Source organism: Serinus canaria, chromosome 1A, assembly GCF_022539315.1.
Source record: "Serinus canaria isolate serCan28SL12 chromosome 1A, serCan2020, whole genome shotgun sequence".
Lineage (NCBI taxonomy): Eukaryota > Metazoa > Chordata > Aves > Passeriformes > Fringillidae > Serinus > Serinus canaria.
The window spans coordinates 1271128-1284586 of NC_066314.1; the positions used below are offsets into that span (position 1 = coordinate 1271128).

General features: G+C 49.0%; 1 protein-coding gene and 1 long non-coding RNA gene across 10 annotated transcripts in view; both read right to left on the reverse strand.

The window, feature by feature from the left end:
• Positions 1 to 13459, reverse strand: part of NET1 (neuroepithelial cell transforming 1) — a 62480-nt gene that overhangs the window by 46873 nt on the left and 2148 nt on the right. The gene's annotated exons all lie outside the window — the stretch shown is intronic.
• On the reverse strand, positions 1712 to 3253 carry LOC127060365 (uncharacterized). Of its 7 annotated transcripts, none has more exons than XR_007779333.1 (4): positions 2717 to 3253; positions 2478 to 2500; positions 1954 to 2036; positions 1712 to 1795 (listed from the first exon to the last, which is right to left on the reverse strand). It is a non-coding gene; the product is annotated as an uncharacterized LOC127060365 (long non-coding RNA). The 7 variants fall into 7 exon arrangements; XR_007779335.1 differs by having other exon boundaries at positions 1934 to 2036; XR_007779330.1 differs by having other exon boundaries at positions 1914 to 2036.

Genomic DNA, 13459 nt, shown 5'->3' on the forward strand with positions numbered 1-13459 from the left:
GAAATCAGGAATATCCCAGGAAATCAGCAAATCCCAGGAAATCAGCAATATCCCAGGAAATCAGAATATCCCAGAATCAGCAATATCCCAGGAAATCAGCAATATCCCAGGAATTCAGGAATATCCCAGGAAATCAGGATATCCCAGGAAATTCAGCACTATCCAGGAATTCAGCAATATCCCAGGAAATCAGCACTATCCCAGGATCAGCATCGGAATCAGCACGGATTCAGATCGGAATGCATCCCAGGAATTCAGCAATACCCCAGGAAATCAGCACTATCCCAGGAAATCAGGAATATCCCAGGAAATCAGGACTATCCCAGGAAATCAGGAATATCCCAGGAAATCAGCAATATCCCAGGAAATCAGCAATATCCCAGGAATTCAGCAATATCCCAGGAAATCAGCACTATCCCAGGAAATCAGGAATATCCCAGGATTCAGCAATATCCCAGGAAATCAGCAATATCCCAGGAAATCAGAATATCCCAGGAATTCAGCAATATCCCAGGAAATCAGCAATATCCCAGGAAATCAGCAATATCCCAGGAAATCAGGAATATCCAAGGCATCTGCTGCCAGGAAAGTACAAAGTCCCCTGGAACAAACCTGAGTGCAGGTCATTAATTAATTAATTAATTAACTAATGCTTCCTATTGCTCTGGGTAATATTTTTCAAGCAGTTCAGAATAAAACGATTTGGGGCTGAAAAAGATCTTCAAATATTGCCCCAATTCCCTGGGCAGGGAATGGAATATTTAATGGAATATTGACATGTCTAAATCCATTCCTGCTTTTTTAATTTCAATTTTGCAGCTTGGCTGCTTCAGCTGGGGAACTTCAGCCCTTTGCTGTGAGAGACAGAAAGAATTCCAGGGTTTTCCCACCCTGCAATGCCAGGAAATCTCGATCCCAGGGATCCTGGGGCAGCCTCAGGAGGAGTTTAAGGCACTCATGAACACAACTGGAATTAAACAATGAATGAAAACCTCTAGGATGCAAACACTCAGATTCACTGGAGGTTTAAACCTGGATTGACAGGAAAACCTCTTTAAGCTGAGTTTACCTGAGCCGAGCTCTGGAGGCCTGAGATCAGTGCAATGAACTGAGTGCAATCAGCCCTGTGGTCTCTCTGGTTGGTGCTGGGATCAGCACACCCAGGGCTCCCCAAACCCCCCAAACTTTCAGCTTTGGAGCCAGGTGAGGAACACTCCCAGCCCACCCACCTGCTCAGGGCCTGCAGCAGCCCTGACACCTTCACCTGCCTCCCTCCAGGGGTTTTCCATTCCAGGTGAGTTGTGAAGGTTCAGGACAGGGCCATGGCAGCAGCCAGGGTGGGCATTTAGGGATATTTGAAACCAGGAGTGGAGGTGTCCCTGCTCATGGCAAGGGTGGAATGAGATGAGCTTTAAGGTCCTTAAATTCCTTTGGGATTTTAGTGGTCCTTTGGGATTTTCCAACCCAAATCTTTCTGTGAGTCCACAAAGATTAATTCAGTGCAGGAAAGTGGGAAAAAAATCCCCTTGAAATGTTAAGGAATGAATTCCTTTCAGCCTGGTTGGTTTGACCGGATAAAATAAAATCAATCCAAATTCTTGGAAATATTAAATATTTCACCCAAAGCAGGAGAGAAATCCCAGCTGAAAGGAAAGGAAAAGCTCTGACTCCCAATCCAGTGGGGACACCTAGAGGGAGAGGAAGGATTGCACCTGGAGAGGAGGGATTGCACCTGGAGAGGAAGGATTGCACCTGGAGAGGAAGGATTGCACCTGGAGGAGAGGAAGGATTGCACCTGGAGAGGAGGATTGCATCTGGAGAGGAGGATTGCACCTGGAGAGGAGGGATTGCACCTGGAGAGTAGGGATTGCACCTGGAGGGGAAGGATTGCACCTGGAGAGGAAGGATTGCACCTGGAGAGGAAGGATTGCACCTGGAGAGGAAGGATTGCACCTGGAGAGGAAGGATTGCACCTGGAGAGGAAGGATTGCACCTGGAGAGGAAGGATTGCACCTGGAGGAGAGGAAGGATTGCACCTGGAGGGGAAGGATTGCACTTGGAGAGGAAGGATTGCACCTGGAGAGAAGGATTGCCCGGAGGAGGGAGGTTGCACCTGGAGAGGAAGGATTGCACCTGGAGGAGAGGAAGGATTGCACTTGGAGAGGAAGGATTGCAATTGGAGAGGAAGGATTGCACCTGGAGGAGAGGAAGGATTGCACTTGGAGAGGAAGGATTGCAATTGGAGAGGAAGGATTGCACCTGGAGAGGAAGGATTGCACCTGGAGAGGAAGGATTGCACCTGGAGAGGAGGGATTGCACCTGGAGAGAAGGATTGCACCTGGAGAGAGGATGCACCTGGAGAGGAAGGATTGCACCTGGAGGGAGGGATTGCACCTGGAGGAGAGAAGGATTGCACCTGGAGAGGAAGATTGTGCACCTGAGGGGGAGGGATTGCACCTGGAGAGGAAGGATTGCACCTGGAGGAGAGGAAGGATTGCACCTGGAGGAAGGATTGCACCTGGAGGAGGAGGGATTGCACCTGGATAGGAAGGATTGCACCTGGAGAGAAGGATTGCACCTGGAGAGGAAGGATTGCACCTGGAGAGGAAGGATTGCACCTGGAGGGAGGATTGCACCTGGAGAGGAAGGATTGCACCTGGAGGGGAAGGATTGCACCTGGAGAGGAAGGATTGCACCTGGAGAGGAGGGATTGCACCTGGAGGAGAGGAAGGATTGCACCAGGAGGAGAGGAAGGATTGCACCAGGAGGAGAGGAAGGGAATGAAAAAGGAATTTTGGAAAGCTGTGCCTGGGCCAGAGGTGGCTCTGGAGTGTTTTAGGTCTCTCAGGAAGCAGAACAGCTCCAGGAAGAGCCAGAGGGGGAGGGAGAAGCCCGAGGCTCCGGGAGGTCTCTGCCTGGGGGCACCAGTGCGATGCAAACCGGGAGCTCTGGAATAAGGCCCAGCACAGGAACCCTGTTTAACCCTTTCCCCTCAGCCCCCACCCTCCAGGCTGGGTCTCCACGAGGCTTTTTGGGGTTCTTTTCCTCTGGGAGGGAGCCGTGGCCCCTCAGAGACTCCAAGGCCATGGCAGCTCTGCAGGAATCCAGCCTGGTGCAGTTAATCCTTGGAAGTGCCTGCTCAAACCTGCAGGAAAACTCGGCCTGCAGTTGTTCCTCCACCTCCACACCAGGTGGGGCCCACCTGGATTTGCAATTCCAAAGAGATTTTTTGCTCCAGGCCTTTTTTTGTTGTTGTTGTTGTTGTTTAGTCTGGGTTTTCTTTGGCTTCACTAAAATAAAGGAGGGCAGAGAAGCACCCACATGGGAGCTTGTGGGACTTGTAAATGTGTTTTGTAAAATGTGTTTGATATTTTCAGAGCATAAATCCTTTTATTTTATTTTTGAAGCTTCCTGACGAGCACAGGGTGCTGCTGAATGAGATAAAAAATCCCCTTGTCCATCTGGGATCCCTCCTAACACCCCAGAGTCAGGGCTGGGATAATTGGAGGTTTTTCCTCACTGTTTAAATTACTGGCAGAGCCTCACCTCGCTTGAATTTCTGGGCACACTTCAAAGGAACCCCAAATAAAATTGCTGTGATCGAGCCTTGCCTTCCTGTGCAGCCCCAGCTGCAGCTTGGGCAGGTAATTAATAATAATAATGATAATAATTATAATTCCCAGTTAATTCCAGTGAGGGCAGCAGCTTTCCTGAGCAGGATGTGGCAGGTGTGGGACCACCACAACCCCAGGGATTTCCTGGCATTCCAGGTGGGGACAAACCCTGGAATTATTTCAGTCTCTCACTGAAGTTTCCCAGCTGAACCAAGCCTGCTGCAAAATCGAAATTAAAACAACAAGGAATGGATTTAGACATGGAAATATTCCATTGAACTGCAGCTGCTTTCCAGGAAATTTGGATAAAAATATGGGAATAGAAAAGCTTCAGCTTCATGACCTTAAACACCTGCCCATTGCTTCCCAGTCCTGTTATCCCAACCATTTCTGGGAATAATTCCTATTTCCATTTTTGCTTTCTTGGGCATTTGGAAAGTTTCCTTTAATTTTTGTGCTTTGGTGCTCCCCAGACCCCAAATTTCCTGCTGTTCCCCCAGGTGAGAGCAGAGAGGCAGAAAGGAAAGTGTAAAATACTGACAGGAAAAGAAAAGGGAGGGAAAAGGAAAAAAAAACCCAATAACCCAGAAAATACAAAAAGTGAAGGAAGTCAAAGAGAGGTGAAGGTTTCCAGCATCCAGAAGGGAAATTCCTGAAAATCAGCCAAAATGGGAACATCCCATGGGAAATTGTCAGGAACTTGGAGTCAATCCATTGTACAAAGCAGTTTAGGGGAAAACCATGGAATATTCTGGTAAAATATCCCATGGGATCTGGTAAACTATTACATGGAATGTGGTGGAATATCCCATGGGATCTGGTGGGATATCCCGTGGAATCTGGTGGAATATCCCATGGGATCTGGTGGAATATCCTATGGAATCTGGTAAGATATCCCATGGGATCTGGTAAAATATCCCATGGGATCTGGTGGGATATCCCATGGGATCTGGTGGGATACCCATGGGATCTGGTGGAATATCCTATGGAATCTGGTAAAATATCCCATGGGATCTGGTAAAATATCCCGTGGAATCTGGTGGAATATCCCATGGGATCTGGTGGGATATCCCATGGGATCTGGTGGGATATCCCATGGGATCTGGTGGGATATCCCATGGGATGTGGTGAAATATCCCATGGGATGTGGTGAAATATCCCATGGGATCTGGTGGAATACCCATGGGATCTGGTGGGATATCCCATGGGGTCTGGTGGGATATCCCATGGGATCTGGTGAAATATCCCATGGGATCTGGTGAAATATCCCATGGGATCTGGTGGGATATCCCATGGGGTCTGGTGGGATATCCCATGGAATCTGGTGGGATATCCCATGAAATCTGGTGAAACCAGGGAATTCTGCCATCAGTTCCACTGAATTTCCTTTCATATCTTAGCTCTGTTTTAGTTTTTTGGGGTTTTTTTGGTGAAAACCCCACCAAGAAATGGAAATCAGGAAAGGAAACAGCGACAGCAACTTCTGAGTACAAAAAATGTCAGGGAAACTGGGTGGTTCCAGATTGATCACTTTAAGACCTAAACTCTGGTTTTTTACCAGGATTCCTCCCTCATTCCTGAATTTCCAGTCCCAAAGTGATTCCCACGAGCAGCAGCATTCCCTGGAGCTGCCAGGAGATCCCATTTCCATCGGGATCACCTCCCACAACACAGAAATAAAGAAATAAACAGATAAATAAATAAATAAATAAATAAATAAATAAAATCTTTGAAATGATCCCCCCCAAAGCCCCAGCCCAGCCCTTATTGAGGAATTCATTTATCAAATTAAACCAGGCAAGGACTGAGGGAATTTTTCTTTTCAGGCAATAAAAATCTCCCTGCAGCTGATCCTGAATATTTCAAAGGGCTGGAAATATTGTCCTTTTTGATCCTGTTATTTTAATAACACTTCCTGGCCCAGGGCTGGGACTTTGCTGTCTCCAGCAGAGGTAACAGCAGCCCTGCCCCTCCTGCCAAACCCAGGGCTCATTTTCCCCCTTTTTGTATTGATTCAAGGGGAGTTTAAACCCCTTCCAAGAGGGCAAACAACAGGAACTGATGTTTGTAAATATTTAAATTATTTAGAAATATGGTAAATATTTAAATATTATATTACATTTAAATATAATGAATTTAAAATAGTTAGATCTAATATTATTAAGATATTAATTTGAAATATAATTATTTTACATGTAATATTTTAGATTTTTTATTATTTAAAGCTACTATTGTTAAAGTGTCACTCCAAGGTTTTTGTGCAGCCAGAGGAGCAGAGGTGCTGCTGATCTGAGGTGCTGTCCCCACCTTCCCAGAGGTTCCAGCTCAATGTTTCCAATCCCTTTCCATCCACAGGGAATGAGTGCAGGCTGTTCTTTAAATAATCAAAGCCAGGTTTTTGGCAGGGCTAGATGGAGCCTTTCCCACAGCTAAACTCAGCTCAGATTGGTTAAGCCAGGCTTGTCTCTCTGGTTTATTCCTCATTTCAAGTCAGGAGAACTCCCTTGGCCAACCATCCATCCAATCATTCCTATGAACAGGAATTTCTGCACCCTCAGCCTGCTTTGGAGCATCCCTGGGTATTCTCTCACTTGAGTGATAAATAATAGAATAGATAAAAACCAGATATTTATAATAAGAATGTATATTAATAATTATAAATGTATTAATAATAGAATTAGATACAAAAGCCTCTGGTTTGGGAACACCTGTCTGAGCAGGACAAGAGTTCATTCAGAAATTGTTCAATATTTTAACAAGCTGCCTCAGACACCAGCTCTGCTGCCAGTGCTTTTGATTGATAAATGAAGTCATTTTTATTAGGAATTCCTGCAGCTCCTCACAAGGAAAAGGGGGAAGGATCTTCTCTGGGTTTGATTCCACCAAGGACATTTTTCCAGGAGAGACGCTCTCAGTTTCTGACCCCTTTTTGAGGTTTCCCATCCTGCAGAGCACCTGCCCTGAGCTCACCTGGAAATATTCATTAAAGCAGCACAAACAACTCCACTGGACACGAGGGTAATGATTTGTGAGGGAAGATAATGATTTGCTGAGTGTAGATTGCCTTCTGCTTTACAGGACAATAATGAGCAGTCTGTCATCAGCACAAAGTAATTAAAAGCCTGGTGTTAAGATAATCAACATTTACACACAGGGCTGCTGAGAGCTGAAAGGTTTCCCTGGGTTTTAATCACTGCAGCGTGGTTTAAAAATAAGATTTTGCAGTGTTTTCTTTCTCCTGTCTTTACCTCATCTTTCCTATGAGAAAATTCATGTTTCCAGCATTTCCAAGCACTGAGGAACACCAAATTGCACTGGGGATGGCAGAGATTCCACAGGCCAAAAGGACATGGAATTATCCTTCAGCCTGGTTTATTCATTGTGCCTGTGTTCCCACACATCCCAAGAGAAAATCCAGGAATTATTTCCAGACACCTTCTCTGTCCCTTGGAGGAACACACCAGAGGTGTCCAGTGAAATCAGGATTTCATTCCATTTCAGAAGGATTTCAATAAACCCTGGCACTCCAAATGTAGGGACAGAGAAAAGTGACTTTAAAACGTTTCACTGAGCATTATTCTATGGCAGAAAACCCCCAAAACATCACAAGATCCCAGCCAGTGAAATCAGGATCTCATTCCATTTCAGAAGGATTGTAATAAATCCTGGCACTCAAAATGTAGGGACCTTAAAACATTTCACTGAGCATTATTCTATGGCAGAAAAACCCCCAAACATCACAAGATCCCAGCCAGTGAAATCAGGATTTCATCCCAACTCAGAAGGATTTCAATAAATCCTGGCACTCAAAATGTAGGGACCTTAAAACAATGTTCAACTGATGCGCATTTATACTATGGCGAGAAAACCCACCAAACATCACCAGATCCCAGCCAGGGAAATCAGGATTTTCTTCCTTTCAGAAGGATTTGTCCATAACCCTTGGCGACTCCAAAATGAAGGGAACCTTAAAAACATTTCACTGAGCATTATTCTATGGCAGAAAACCCCCAAACATCACAAGATCCCAGCCAATTCCACTCAGTTCTAGGGATAATTTCCTCCCAAGCCTCTCCCAGTTGCTGGAAGATTGTGGAATTGTTGTGCCAAGTCCAAGGACCAAAGGACAGAGGTTGGGTTTTAACCCTTATAAACTATTAGTTTGTTTTTTTTTTAATGATTGATTCCCAAAGTATCAACAGTCATTTTCAGTATCTTCAGGCCAAAATATGGATTCATAATTTGGGATCCTCTGATCTCCTGGGAATTGTTTGAGGCCTCTGGAAGGAAAACTGCCTGCAGTGCTTGTGGGTTCCTCACTCTCCAGACACTCACAAGTTGCTTTTGGGAAAAAAAAACAACAAACCACTGGGAATTGGAGCCTTTGGACATTTTCTGCAAGCTCTGGAGCTTCCAGTTATGCTCAAAAGCTGCATTTTAATCACCACCTTCTTCAGGGGAGGAAAAGTTTCCAGTTTGGGTGAACTTTGATGTGATAATGGCAAGGAGAAGTGGGCGTTTGTACTCTTGGGGAGGCTCTCAGCAGCCCTAGAAAATCTGCTGGAACAGAGCTTTAATCGCAGCCGAGATCAAGAGCAAACAAACATTGCTGGCAGAAAAGCCGTAATTAAGGAGAAGAAAGGCAAGAAAAGCATCAGCATCAAAAGCACTTGGCCCTCACAGCAGTGAGGTCAGTGCCCAACAAACAACTGCCTTTAATGGGATAAAAGTGGCAAGGGAATAAATCAAAGGCAATTGGATTTATTGCAGCTTGTGCAGGTGATCAGGGAAGATTTTTAAAAGCTTTTTTTGAAATCTATAATTCAGGAAGGACTCTCTCTTGAGATGCCTCGTTAAAGCCAATCCTGGTGATGAGTGAACAACAAATTGCTGCAAACAAAGCTCCCCCTGACAAAATCCCTGCATGGATGGGGAGGGTTTTGTTTCACACGAAACCTCTCAGGCTGCCAGCAACAAAATTGGTGCCACCTCCCTCCCTTCTTCATCCCTGCCAGCCTAACCCAGCAATGCCACAGCCTCAGGGAAAGGTGGAAGGGTAAAACTTGATTTTTTTCACAGGATCCCAGAATGACCAGGTTGGGAGAGAGCTTCAATGTCACAGAGTCCAGGCCAGCCCCAAGGGCTCAGCCAGAGCCTGGCACCCAGTGCCACCTCCAGGCTGGTCAAACACCCCCAGGGATGGGCACTGCACCCCCTCCCCGGGCAGCCATGGCAGAACTTTCTCCCCCTTGCTGGAAAAGCTTTTTCCTGCTCTCCAGCCTGGATTTGCCCTGGCCCAGCTCGGGGCTGTGAGCTCTGGCTGTGTCAGTGCTGCTGGAGACAGAGCCCAGCCCAGCTGGGCACAGGCACCTTTCAGGAGTGCAGGGAGGGCTGGGGGCAGCCCTGAGTCTCCTTTGCTGCAGGCTGAGCACCCCCAGCTCCCCCAGGGGCTCCTCGCAGGGTTTGTGCTCCCAGCCCCTCTCCAGCCTCGCTGCCCCCTCTGGCCCTGCCCAGTGTGCCAAGGGCCTGCCCGAGCTGGGGGGCAGAGCTGGGCACAGCACTGAGGTGTGCCCTCCCCCGTGCCCCCAGAGCTGGGCACAGCACTGAGGTGTGCCCTCCCCAGTGCCCCAGAGCTGGGCACAGCACTGAGGTGTGTCCCCGTCCAGACGGCACGCACTGAGGGTGTAGTCCCCCAGAGTCTGGGCACAGCACTGAGTGTGCCCTCCCCATGTGCCCCAGACTGGCACAGCACTGAGTGTGCCCTCCCCAGTGCCCCATAGCTGGCACAGCACTGAGGTGTGCCCTCCCCAGTGCCCCCAGAGCTGGGCACAGCACTGAGTGTGCCCTCCCCAGTGCCAGACTGGGCACAGCACTGAGGTGTGCCCTCCCCATGCCAGAGCTGGGCACAGCACTGAGGTGTGCCCTCCCCCGTGCCAGAGCTGGGCACAGCACTGAGGTGTGCCCCCCAGTGCCCAGAGCTGGCACAGCACTGAGGTGTGCCCTCCCCAGTGCCCCAGAGCTGGGCCCAGCACTGAGGTGTGCCCTCCCCAGTGCCCAGAGCTGGGCACAAGCACTGAGGTGGTGCCCTCCCCCAGTGCCCCCAGCAGAGCTGGGCACAGCACTGAGGTGTGCCCTCCCCAGTGCCCCAGAGCTGGCACAGCACTGAGGTGTGCCCTCCCCAGTGCCCGAGCTGGCCAGCACTGAGGTGTGCCCTCCCCAGTTCCAGTGCTGGGCACAGCACTGAGGTGTGCCCTCCCCATTGCCCAGAGCTGGGCACAGCACTGAGTGCCCTCCCCAGTTCCAGAGCTCGCACATCACTGAGCTTGTGCCTCCCCAGTGCCCAGAGCTGGCACAGCACTGAGGTGTGCCCTCCCCAGTGCCAGAGCTGGGCACAGCACTGAGGTGTGCCCTCCCCAGTGCCCCCAGAGCCTGGCACAGCCACTGAGGGTGTGCCCCTCCCCAGTGCCAGGGCAGGCACAGCACTGAGGTGTGCCCTCCCCATGGCCAGAGCTGGCACAGCACTGAGGTGTGCCCTCCCCAGTGCCCAGAGCTGGCACAGCACTGAGGTGTGCCCTCCCCAGTGCCCAGAGCTGGGCACAGCACTGAGGTGTGCCCTCCCCAGTGCCAGAGCTGGCACAGCACTGAGGTGTGCCCTCCCCAGTGCCCAGAGCTGGGCACAGCACTGAGCTGTGCCCTCCCCAGTGCACAGAGCTGGGCACAGTGACCTTCCTGCTCCTGCTGCCACTCCATTCCTGACCTGGGCCAGGTGGCACTGGCCTCCTTGGCCACCAGGGCACACTGTGGCTCGTGCCCAGCTGGCTGTGTTCCTGCACCCCCAGGTCCCTTTGTGCCTGGCACTGCCCAGCCACACCATCCCCAGCCTGTGGCACTGCAGGGGTTGCTGTGGCCAAGGTGCAGGACTGGGCACTTGCACTGGTTAAATTCTCCTGTTGGACTATGCCCATCCCTGCCCCCGTTCCAGGTCTCCCTGCAGAGCCCCCCTGCCCTCCAAGAGATGGACACAGCCCCCAGCCCGGTGTCACCTGCAGATTCCCTGGTGCCAGACTCAGTCCCCTCCCAGCACAGAGCCCTGAGGGACAGCCCTGGGCTGGCCCCAGCTGCACACAGCACTGCTCACCAGCCCTCCCTGGGCCCGGCCATCCTGACAGCTTTTGTTCTTTCCAACAGCTTCAAAAGCAAAGCAACTCCCCAGTGGGGCTGGAGGCTCTGGGGGAAACCCAGCCCCAAACTCTGAGCTCTTCTCCTGCTCCTCTGCAGCCTCGGGGGTGATCCCAGAAGGAGCTGCCTGGCCTGGCTCTCTCTGCCCTGAGCAGCCTTTCCTCCTTCCACCCTCTTGTGACCTTCAGAAAAACACTTTTCATCCACAATCAGCCAGTTAATTGGGATTAATCTCATTGGAGTTGATGTTTCCAGGTGTCCAAGAGAACAGCTGGCTCTGGAGAGAGATAAAAATCAACTTTCCAAGCTCCAGGCTTGCCTGGGGTTGGAGGGCTCCTCTCCCAGCTGGAAGGAGCTGCTCCAGAGCCAAAGTGTCTGGAGCAGGAGAGAGGCCTCAGCTTTATTTCCATGGGTTCCCTCAGAAAGCTTCACCTGGATTCACCTCCAGATTAGAGAAACAGGGAACTTGGGAACAAGATTAGAGAGTAAACAAACAAACCCCATGGTCAATGGTGTTTTATCTGTCCCAGATTAAAGGTTTTGTCAGTTTTTTTTGTTATCTCCTTGCAGCTAGAGTTGGGGTGGGGGGAAAGGTTGAGAGAAAAACACTCATCCACTTGTTGTGCTACGAGATTCTGGGAAAACTTCTGGAAAAAGAGGGGAAAGAATTCTTTATTTTTCCTTCTGAACACACCCTGCAGCTTCCTCTGCAATTACCTCTCACTTTAGAACCTGAACCCCAACACAAGAGCCGCAGGTGCATTGCCAGGGGAGAAAAAGACATAAAAAAGATCAATGGAAAATGAGAGGATGTGAAAAGCACTCTGAGCTCAAACATTCCCCGTTGATAACTGGGTGAAGTCACCGTCGGCAGCACCGCCTCCTCCCTTTTTAGACACCACAAACAAGAGGCTCCTACAAACGCCCTGTCCTTCCCACCTCTCTCTCTTCGGGAGCACCAGGAATCCTCCGGCAGCACGGCAGGAGTGAAATGGGATCCTTTAAAAACACCCCACAGAAACGGCAGCTCGAGACTGCTCGGGAATGTTGCAGCGCCGAGAATTCAAGGCTAATAAAGGGAATTACCTCGCCCTCTCTTAGTTTGACGCGGGACACAATTATAGAAGTGATAGAAACTTTTAGCTCCGAGGAGGTTGTGCACGCTTTTGTGAAAAGACATTTTAAAGAGCAAAAACACCCGGGAATTTGCATGAGAAAGCCATGAGAGAATTGGTTTTTTTCCTTACAGAAAAATGTCCATAACATGAACAAGAGGGACCTCTCTCCCTAAGTAATTCCAGAAGTGGTAAACTGACTGGAATTTTAGGTTTTGTTTCTTTATATTGTAAGTGGGAAGAAAAGGTTGTGGAGGAAGAAGTGTTCTAAACATTTTGTTCTCATTTTTATTACTCTTTCTTTTAGTTACTGTTAATACCTTTTTCTTTATACCCTTTTAAAGTTTTAAGCCTACTTTGCCTTTCTCCTACTCCTACCTCACAACGAATCCCTTAAAAAACTCTTATTTGTTTTGGTTTTTTTTTTAAGTGAATGATTCCACTCAGTTTTAGGGATAATTTCTTCCCAGTTGCTGGAAGATTGTGGAATTGTTCTGTGCCAAGGACAGCTGAGGAGAAGCCCAAGGAGCAAAGGGCACAAGTGAAGTTTAAACATGTAAAAACTCTTATTTGATTTTTTTTTTAAACAAATGACTGCACTCAGGGATAATTTCTTCCCAGCCCTCTCCCAGTTTGCTGTAAGATTGTGGAATTGTTGTGCCAAGGACAGCTGAGGAGAAGCCCAAGGAACAAAGGACACAAGTGAGGTTTTAGCACTTTAGTCAGAAAGGCCTCTGACTGAACCTTCCTCTTCCCCCTTCATTTTTTGCTGTTGGCATTTCCTTTATAATAAAGTCCGTGGGAGGGGGTCTTTGGTTAGGAAGGGTTAGCAGTGGCTCACTAAGGGCTTATCCCAGGCACTTTTTAGCACTTAAAAACTCTTCTTTTTCTTTTCAATGACTTGCTCCACTCAGTTTCAGGGATCATTTCTTCCCGGCCCTCTCCCAGCAGAGCTCCGGGAGCCTCTGGGTTCCCTACCTGCACCCAGAAAGTGATTAGCACAGCAACCACGACATCTCCAAATTAGCAAAGTCTCCAATTAGCGAAGCAGCACCCAAATGAGTGTTTGTGCCCGGGGCTGGAGCCAAGCGGGGCTGCCCGAAGGCGGGCTCAGGTTACAAGAGCTCCTTCATGGATGTGCGCACACGCTCAGGGCTGAGCTCACTCCTCCTGCAGATTCTGAATATATTTATGGCGTGGCGGCAGTGGAGGCCTTGCTTAAATCCCAGCCAGACCCCTGAACATAAAACAGATTTGGCACATTTGGCTAAAGTTGAAAATCCAAGTGCTTCCAGATTTTGGGTTTTTTTTTTTTTTTTAATTAGGAAAACAAACCCTCTGTCACTCTGTCCCCAACAGCTGCAAGGATTAAACAGCTGAAATTCTGTTCTTGGTGCTTTGCAGCAGCGTGCCTGGGGAAGCACAGAGCTCAAATGATGCCAGCTGGGATTTGGGAGATCCCATCTGGATACTGGGAGCAGCTCTGGCTTTCCCAGGGCAAGGAACAGAGACTGGGGCAAAAAGGTACCCGGGGTTCTTAAAGGGACTGGG